The following is a 7,484-nucleotide window of genomic DNA, read 5'->3' on the forward strand; positions in this document are numbered from 1 at the left end:
AAGAGCCAAGCGCTCCTCCCAAGCCCATGTGACCCCTGAGGAACAGATCCTCAAATGACCTTAAGTGTAAAAATAAATTGATTTATCTCAGAAAAAAAATCGACATATGTTCTCCCTCATATGTGGATCCTAAGATCAGACTCTGATAAATATGTATGCAAACAGACATAACTGCAGGAACCAGGACAAGGGTAAGGAAACAGTGAGGTAAAGGAAAAGAAATAACCTGAAGGAGAAGAATAGTAGGCAACAGTCCTTAAGGGAGATATGGATAAAAATTGGGTTAGATTAAGGGAGAGGGGAGGGAAGGGTATATGAGGAACCTAGGGGATAAGGAGAAAGAAGCAGTTCAACAGAGGTAGGATGATAGGAGCAAGGGTATTAGTAAGGAAGAAAGGGAGGAAAGTGCAGGCACCTTAAGTGGGAAAACCATGAGAGAGGGGTGAGGGCGGGGCCAGGACCAGAAGCGGTGCTCCTGGAATCCAAGAAGGGACTGAGTTGGTCTGGGTGAGAAGGATCAGGAAGCAGTATTGGTTCCCCAGGTGTCTGGGGCCCCAAGACTAGGAATGGTGCAGGGCCCAAACTAGGAGTATAGAACGGCGGGAGGGATGGAAGGGTGAATGTGGCTTAGGGAGTCCTGGCGCGGAGAGCTTCATAGACTTACCCCAAGAGGCCTGAGGATAGTAGTGCCAGTAGTTTATATTTTTTGAAGTTTGATGTACCACCATTCTGTATACATACATAAAATACATTGCAATTATTATATCTTCTTTATATATATACAATATATTACAGTTATATATTTTGATGAATTGTTCCTTTTCTTAAAGTGACTTTCTTTACTTTCTTTATATCTTCTGATTAATTTTGAAGTCTACTTTGTAATACTAGTATGGCTACTCCTGTTGACTTTTAAATTACACTGTTTGGTATATCATTTTTCTTTTTTAAAAAAATATTTTATTTATTATTTTTATTTTATGTGTATGTATTGTCTGCATGTAGGTAAGTGCACCCGTGTCATGCAATGCCTGGGGAGGACAGAATAGGCTGTTGGATCCCCTGGAACTGGAGTTATGGACAGTTGTTAGCTGCCATGTGAATGCTGAGATTCGAATCTGGGTCTTCTGCAAGAACAGCCCGTGTTCTTAACCACTGAACCATCTCTCCAGCCCCCTGTATATCATTTTTTATCCTTTCACTTTTAGACTGTATGTCTTTGCCAGTGAGGTATGTTTTTTTATGAGACCAAATGGCTGGATTTTTTTTTTTTTTAATGTAGACAGCTAGTCTGCATCTTTTAACTGGAGAGTAAAGTCCATTTACATATAGCATCATTAATGTTAAATATTTGCTGACTTTTGCAATTTTGTTGATGTTTTTCCTGGTCGGCTTGAATAGTGTTTGTTCCTTTTCCCCCCTCTGTTATCCATTCCAGGAGTTTGCTGATTTACAGAGCTGTGCATGTTTGGCTGTTCCCTGGTTCTCATTTATTCATCTGTTTTTCATGAAATTTGTTCTTCCTTGAGTGCTTGTGTGCTTGTGTCTGTGACTGTTTTTCTTCCTTGGTGTGTACTATTTTCCTCAGTTCTGTCTTAATGGCCATGAATTGCTTTGGCTTGTGTTTATCTTGGAAAGTATTTTTCCTTCAATGCTAAAAGGTAATTTGTTACGTGTAGTAATTTTGGTTGGCAGTTATAGTCTTTCAGGACTTGAATTAATATCATTCCATGAATTTAGGGTTTCTGCTGAGAAATTTGATGTTTTTCTGATGAGTTTGCCTTTATTAAATAGGGTAGCTGTTTTTCTCTTGCAGTTTTTGATTTTTTTAAATTTAAAGAAATTTTATTCCTTGAGTACCCATGAAAAATTTATGCCACTAGAACAGATGCTGTGGGATGACTCATATTTCCAGTAGGGTGGGAGGACCTGCTTAGTCTTGTAACAAAAAGCTAATGGGTGTATTCAGCTCTCTATCAGATACAGGCAGCAGAATTTGGCATCTTCATTCTTTTGGTTCCTCTCAAGATGCTTGCAAATAGCAACTGCTTTCTTAATTAAATGGTGGAGATCCTTTGGAAGATCAGGAGCAAATCCTTCAGAACTAGGATTCTCAAAATTTTCCTGCCAGTTATAAAAGGACTTGTGTAACACCATGTGACTCCCTCAGGATCATACAGATTTGTGAGGGAGTCAGACTTTTCTTGGCCACTTAGTAAATCTGTTCCTTCACATCATCAGATGTTAACTTCAACCAGGTGGGGACACTATGGCAGGGCAGAGCTGACTGGGACAGGCCCTTCTCAGGAATGTGTATGCTACCCATGGGGGCAGTTGTCTGGTAGCAAAGCCGGCTTTTGTTTTTTTGTTGTTGTTTTGCTCTATAGTCTCAACATTTTGACTATAATGTGACTTGGAGAAGACTCTTTTTCTGGTCATGTGTATTTGGGGTTCTAAATGCTTACTGTTCTTGGAGGTCCATAGCTTTCCCTAGATTTGGAAATCTATCTCACACATTCTTATTTTGTCTCTCAATCATGTTCCAGAGTTCTTGAATCTCATTTGTGGACATACTTGTTTATTTTCTATTGATTTCTGGATGTAATATTTCTTCAAACTTGTTATCAATTTAAAAATTTTAATTTCTATCTTATTTTATGTGTATGAATGTATTGCCTTCATGTATGGAAGTGTACCCATGTCACATAGTGCCCACAAAGGTCAGAAGAGGGCATCATATCCCCTGGAACTGAAGCTATGGTTGATTGTTAGCTGCCATGTGGGTACTGGAAACCAAACCTGGGTCCTCTACAAGAGCAGCCAGTGCTCTTAACTGCTGAACCATCTCTCCAACCCCTCAAACTTGTTTTTAATCCTTGGTATTATTTCTTCTGCATGATGTAGTCTCTTAGTGATGCTTTCCATTGTATAATTTGAGTTTTCCATTCATTGCATTTTTTTCTTTCATAATCTGTTTTCTTACTGAATATCTCATCCATGTTCCCACCTTTCTTATTGAGGACCTGAATTAACTTCCTTACTTCATTTATCTGCTTACTTTAATCCTCTCTGAAGTCACTGATAATTTTTAAAAGTAGACTTTTGAATTCTGCTTCCTGCCCTCCCCCCCATACTGGGAATTGAATGTAAGGCCTTACTAAGTTGAGTACTTTGCCACTAATTATATGTCCAGGCCCATTGTATAACTTGTATTTTTTTTTAAAGTAAATAGAAACAGTGCTACTTTATTAAAATACTGAGTTTATTTCACATGTATATTTGTCTCCCCACCATTTCCATGTCTGACCACCATTACTACAGCCTATCATAACATTCCATACATACTTAAAACCAAGTAAAGGGTGGAGTTCCATCCTTAGAAACTAAACAGACATTTTAGACAACACATTCTTGACAATGAAACCTGGACACGCCCTCTGGTGGTTCTGCTAAAGAACCAGCGCAGCCGGTGTTGTCAGATCAGAATGTGAAAGAGTATGCATTAACCTTCTTATAAATCCCTTTTCAAACAGTGAAAACCACTTATCCAAACCCACAGAAGTACAATTTGAAACGTGGCAAAAGATCAATCCACTTACTTTTTCTATACTTGCTTGCATTTTTGCTTTAATGTCTTCTACAGAACTAGGTCCTTTTGGCGTTTTGGGAGTTTTTTCCTGTTTTTTGAAAGATTCTTGACCTTTTGATCTTGGTGTTGATGGTTTCAAGTCTTTTCCATTCTGGTTTGATTTTTGTGCATTTTTGGCTGGAGTATCTCAGATAGATTTCTTCACTGGAGCTTTTTCTTCTGTTTCCTCATCATCAAAATCATCATCATCATCATCTTCATCCTCATCTTCATCTTCTTCATCATCCTCATCATCTTCATCAGCAATTTTACTTTTTTCTGTGGAACCTTGCTACCACCTCCAGGGGCAGACCGCTTTCCAGATATACTTAAGAGTTTTACATCCTCCTCCTCTTCATCTTCTGACTCTGCATCTTCCTCCACAGCTACTAAGTGCTGTCCACTAATATGTACAGGCCCTGAACCACACTTCAACCTTAAGACAACAGGTGGTGTAATTTCAAATCCCCCAAGGGAAACTGTTGGTTGTACAGACATTTTCAAAGTTGCCAGTGTTACTTTAATTGGACTGCCTTCATAATTCATTGCCTCTGCTTCAACAATGTGTATCTTATCTTTTGCACCAGCTCCTAAACTGACCGTTCTTAATGATAGCTGGTGTTCATTTTCATCATTATCCACCTTAAAGTGATAGTCTTTGTCAGCCTTTAGTTCACAGCCGAAAAGATAGTTCTGGGGCCTCAGAGGGCTCATGTCCATGTCCATCGAGTCTTCCATGAGGCAAAGGCTCTCACTTCGCCGTGAGAGAGTCCGGAAGGAGACAACTGACTACAGCCCCTCACAACAGACGCACAGGATGGAATCTTGCCAGCTATAACTTGTATTTTAATACAGTGTCTCACTGAGTTGCCTAGGCTAGGCTTAAACTCACTGTAGTCTAGGCAGGCCTCACACTGGCTCCCGAGTAGCTATTATTGTAGGCCTGTGCCACTACATTTCGTTTGCCTTTGAATTCTTTTTCTGGTATTTTAGTAATTTTAGTATTGTAAGATTCAGTTGCCAGGCTGGGCGTGGTGATGCACGCCTTTAGTCCCAGCAGTCAGAGGCAGAGGCAGAGGCAGGCGGATCTCTGTGACTTCAAGGCCAACCTGGTCTGTGTAGTGAGTTCCAGGACAGCTGGGGCTACAGGGAGACCCTTTTTTAAAAAAACCAAAAAAAAAAAAAAAAAAAAAGATTCAGTTACTGAGTTGTTAAAATTTGAGAGTCATGTTGCTTTGGTTTATCATATTTCTAATGTGTTATAATTTATACATTGTTGGAATGAATATTTATTTTGTAATTTTATCTAGGGGGAATCTTCTGGTTTTTAAAAAAATTATTTATTTAATAACCACATGCTTAGAAGAAGCATTTCTTTCATTACATCAGCATTGACATATTCAATAAAAATTTTCTAAGCTAAGATGCATCTTTTTCAGAATTGGCTATAAATTTTTAGGTTTACAGTTGAATTATTACAGTTATACAATATTGTACTCAGTATAAACCCTATAAGACATAAAATTAAATGAAGTTTTAACCTTTAAAAAAGCTCTTAAGCTGGGCGTGGTGGCACACACCTTTAATCCCAGCACTCCTGAGGCAGAGGCAGGCAATTCGTTGTGAGTTCAAGGCCAGCCTGGTCTACATAGTGAGAAAAGGTCAGCTGGGACTACAGGGAGACCCTGTCTCAAAAAGACGAAAAAAAAATCTCCATTTCATTATTAAAATATACAGTTTCATACAATAAAAATTCATTTTTAATGCAATTGACATTAAGATGTTTGCACATTTGTTTCTAATCTCTCTCTGATTATTAGTAGTCACAGTTGGTTACTTTCTGAGCTCCTTGGCATCTGAGCATGGATATAAAGTCGTCAGGTAGATTTCAATGGTAATGTTTTTCACATCTACTAATTATTAAGGAGCAACTTTTTATGCTTTGAAGAATTATTTTTTAATCATTTTAAAAATTTTAATAACTACATGATTAGAAGAAACATTTCACTACAGCTTTAACATATTCAGTAACACACTCCAGAGCAAGAGTACATCTCTTTCACAAGTGGGTGTAAGATTCTAGGTTCACAGTTGAATTTAATACAATTATGTATTATTGAACTCAGTATAAGCCCTGTAAGACATAAAATTGGATGAGTTTTTAACCTTTAAAAAAGATCTCCATTTCATTTTAGAGTATATTGTTCCTTGCAGAAAGACTCATTGTTTTTGCTACTAACATTGAGATGTTGGGGCTTGCACCTCTAATCTGTGTTATCTTATTATTACTAGTCATAATTGGTTGCACTTGGATCCTTAGCGCCTGTGTATGTCTATAAAGTCATCAGGTAGATTTCAATGGTATTGTTTATCACCTCTACTAATTAGCATGACGTAAATTTCCATGCTTCCTCCTCAAATATAATACAGTTTTAAAAATTAGTTGATTTTTTTTGTCTGTATAACACACAGAAACCCAAACCATCCTATTCAGCTATACACCCACTTCCCAGATGGCACCCTCCCATAGCTTCCCTCCCCCACGAGAGCCCTTATACTCTGATATCCCTGCTACTGTCTGCTGTGTTGTCGGCACCCCTAGCCATTCCCTATTACTTGCCCTTCTGGTGAATATAGTCAGCCTATCTAGAGGTCTTTGTTTTAGGAGAGTCATCTATTCCTCATGTATCAGCAATCAGTTGTCAATATTCCTTTAGATAAGATAGGGGTCTGCTGTTCGTTTTCCCAGTTCTATGCTGGGTTACCATCTGGGAGTCCCTTTGGCCACCCTGGCCAACAACTCAAAAGAAGGTATCTCCTATCTGGCATTGTTCCTTGTTATGTAGCCTTTAGCTATGCATATGCACTCTTTCATAATTATATTGGCCCCCTTAAGCTTTGGTTATACTTTCCATTTGGGTGTTTAAGGCCATACAGTAGGCCCAGATAAACCAATTTATTTTTACTCTTAAGGTCATTTGAGGATCTGTTCCTCAGGGGTCACATGGGCTTGGGAGGAGCCCCTGGCTCCTTTCTTTTACCAGTTCCGCCTATGTGAAGATAAGTCAAAGGTCCTGCTCAACCATGGTTGTCTTCACTTGGAAGCATGGAGGAAATGATTCCTCTGTATTGACCCTCCTCTTTATAGCCTGGACACTGATTCAAGTCCATCTGGTGGGGTTGCCTCGACCTCCTTGATCAAGAGGACAGGTGACCCACCACAATTACAGGACATTTTGAGAGATGCTCATAGTTCCCTGGAACTAGTCGACCTAGGATGGCAAGGAGCAAAAACTGTCCTTTATGTCCCTCTTACCAAATTATTATAGGCCTCAAAGTATGTCTGTTAAACATCCAAGAAGGTTAGTTCTACCAGCCTGGTACTTTTAATTACTGAGTGTCATGTAGATAAATCTTGGGCAAAGACCAATTGTTCTCAGATAAACCTTACCTAGACATATATTTCTTGATCTGCTATGTATAATTTGTCAGTAGGTTGTAGGAGTAATATGGTTCCCTCTGGTTTTCAAAACTAGCTAGGCATTATTTATCTCTCACATCATTGCACCCCTTCATCATGGTTTTCCCACTTAAGGTGCCCCCATTCCTCCCGCTTCTCCTACCGTCCTACCTCTCTTGAGCTCCTTCTTCCCCTTTATCCCCTAGGTTCCTTGTATATCCTTCCCTCCCCCCTCCCTTAAACTGACCCAATTTTTATCCATATGTCCCTTATTAAGGCCTGTTTCCTTCTCAAAAGTGGCTATAAAATTTTTAGGTTCACTGTCGAATTAATACAGTTATACAATATTGAACTCAGTATTAACCCTGTAAGACATAAAATTGAATGAGATTTAAC

General features: G+C 38.9%; 1 protein-coding gene and 2 pseudogenes across 1 annotated transcript in view; 1 reads left to right on the top strand and 2 right to left on the bottom strand.

Moving 5' to 3' along the window:
* Dock3 (dedicator of cytokinesis 3) overlaps window positions 1-7,484 on the top strand; it is a 480,991-nt gene that overhangs the window by 9,476 nt on the left and 464,031 nt on the right. The window lies entirely within an intron of this gene.
* On the bottom strand, window positions 1,872-2,326 carry LOC103747226 (annotated as a pseudogene).
* LOC103747532 lies at window positions 3,688-4,472 on the bottom strand (annotated as a pseudogene).

The sequence above is a fragment of the Nannospalax galili genome, unplaced genomic scaffold (assembly GCF_000622305.1).
Source record: "Nannospalax galili isolate Female #2095 unplaced genomic scaffold, S.galili_v1.0 scaffold851, whole genome shotgun sequence".
NCBI classification, from domain to species: domain Eukaryota; kingdom Metazoa; phylum Chordata; class Mammalia; order Rodentia; family Spalacidae; genus Nannospalax; species Nannospalax galili.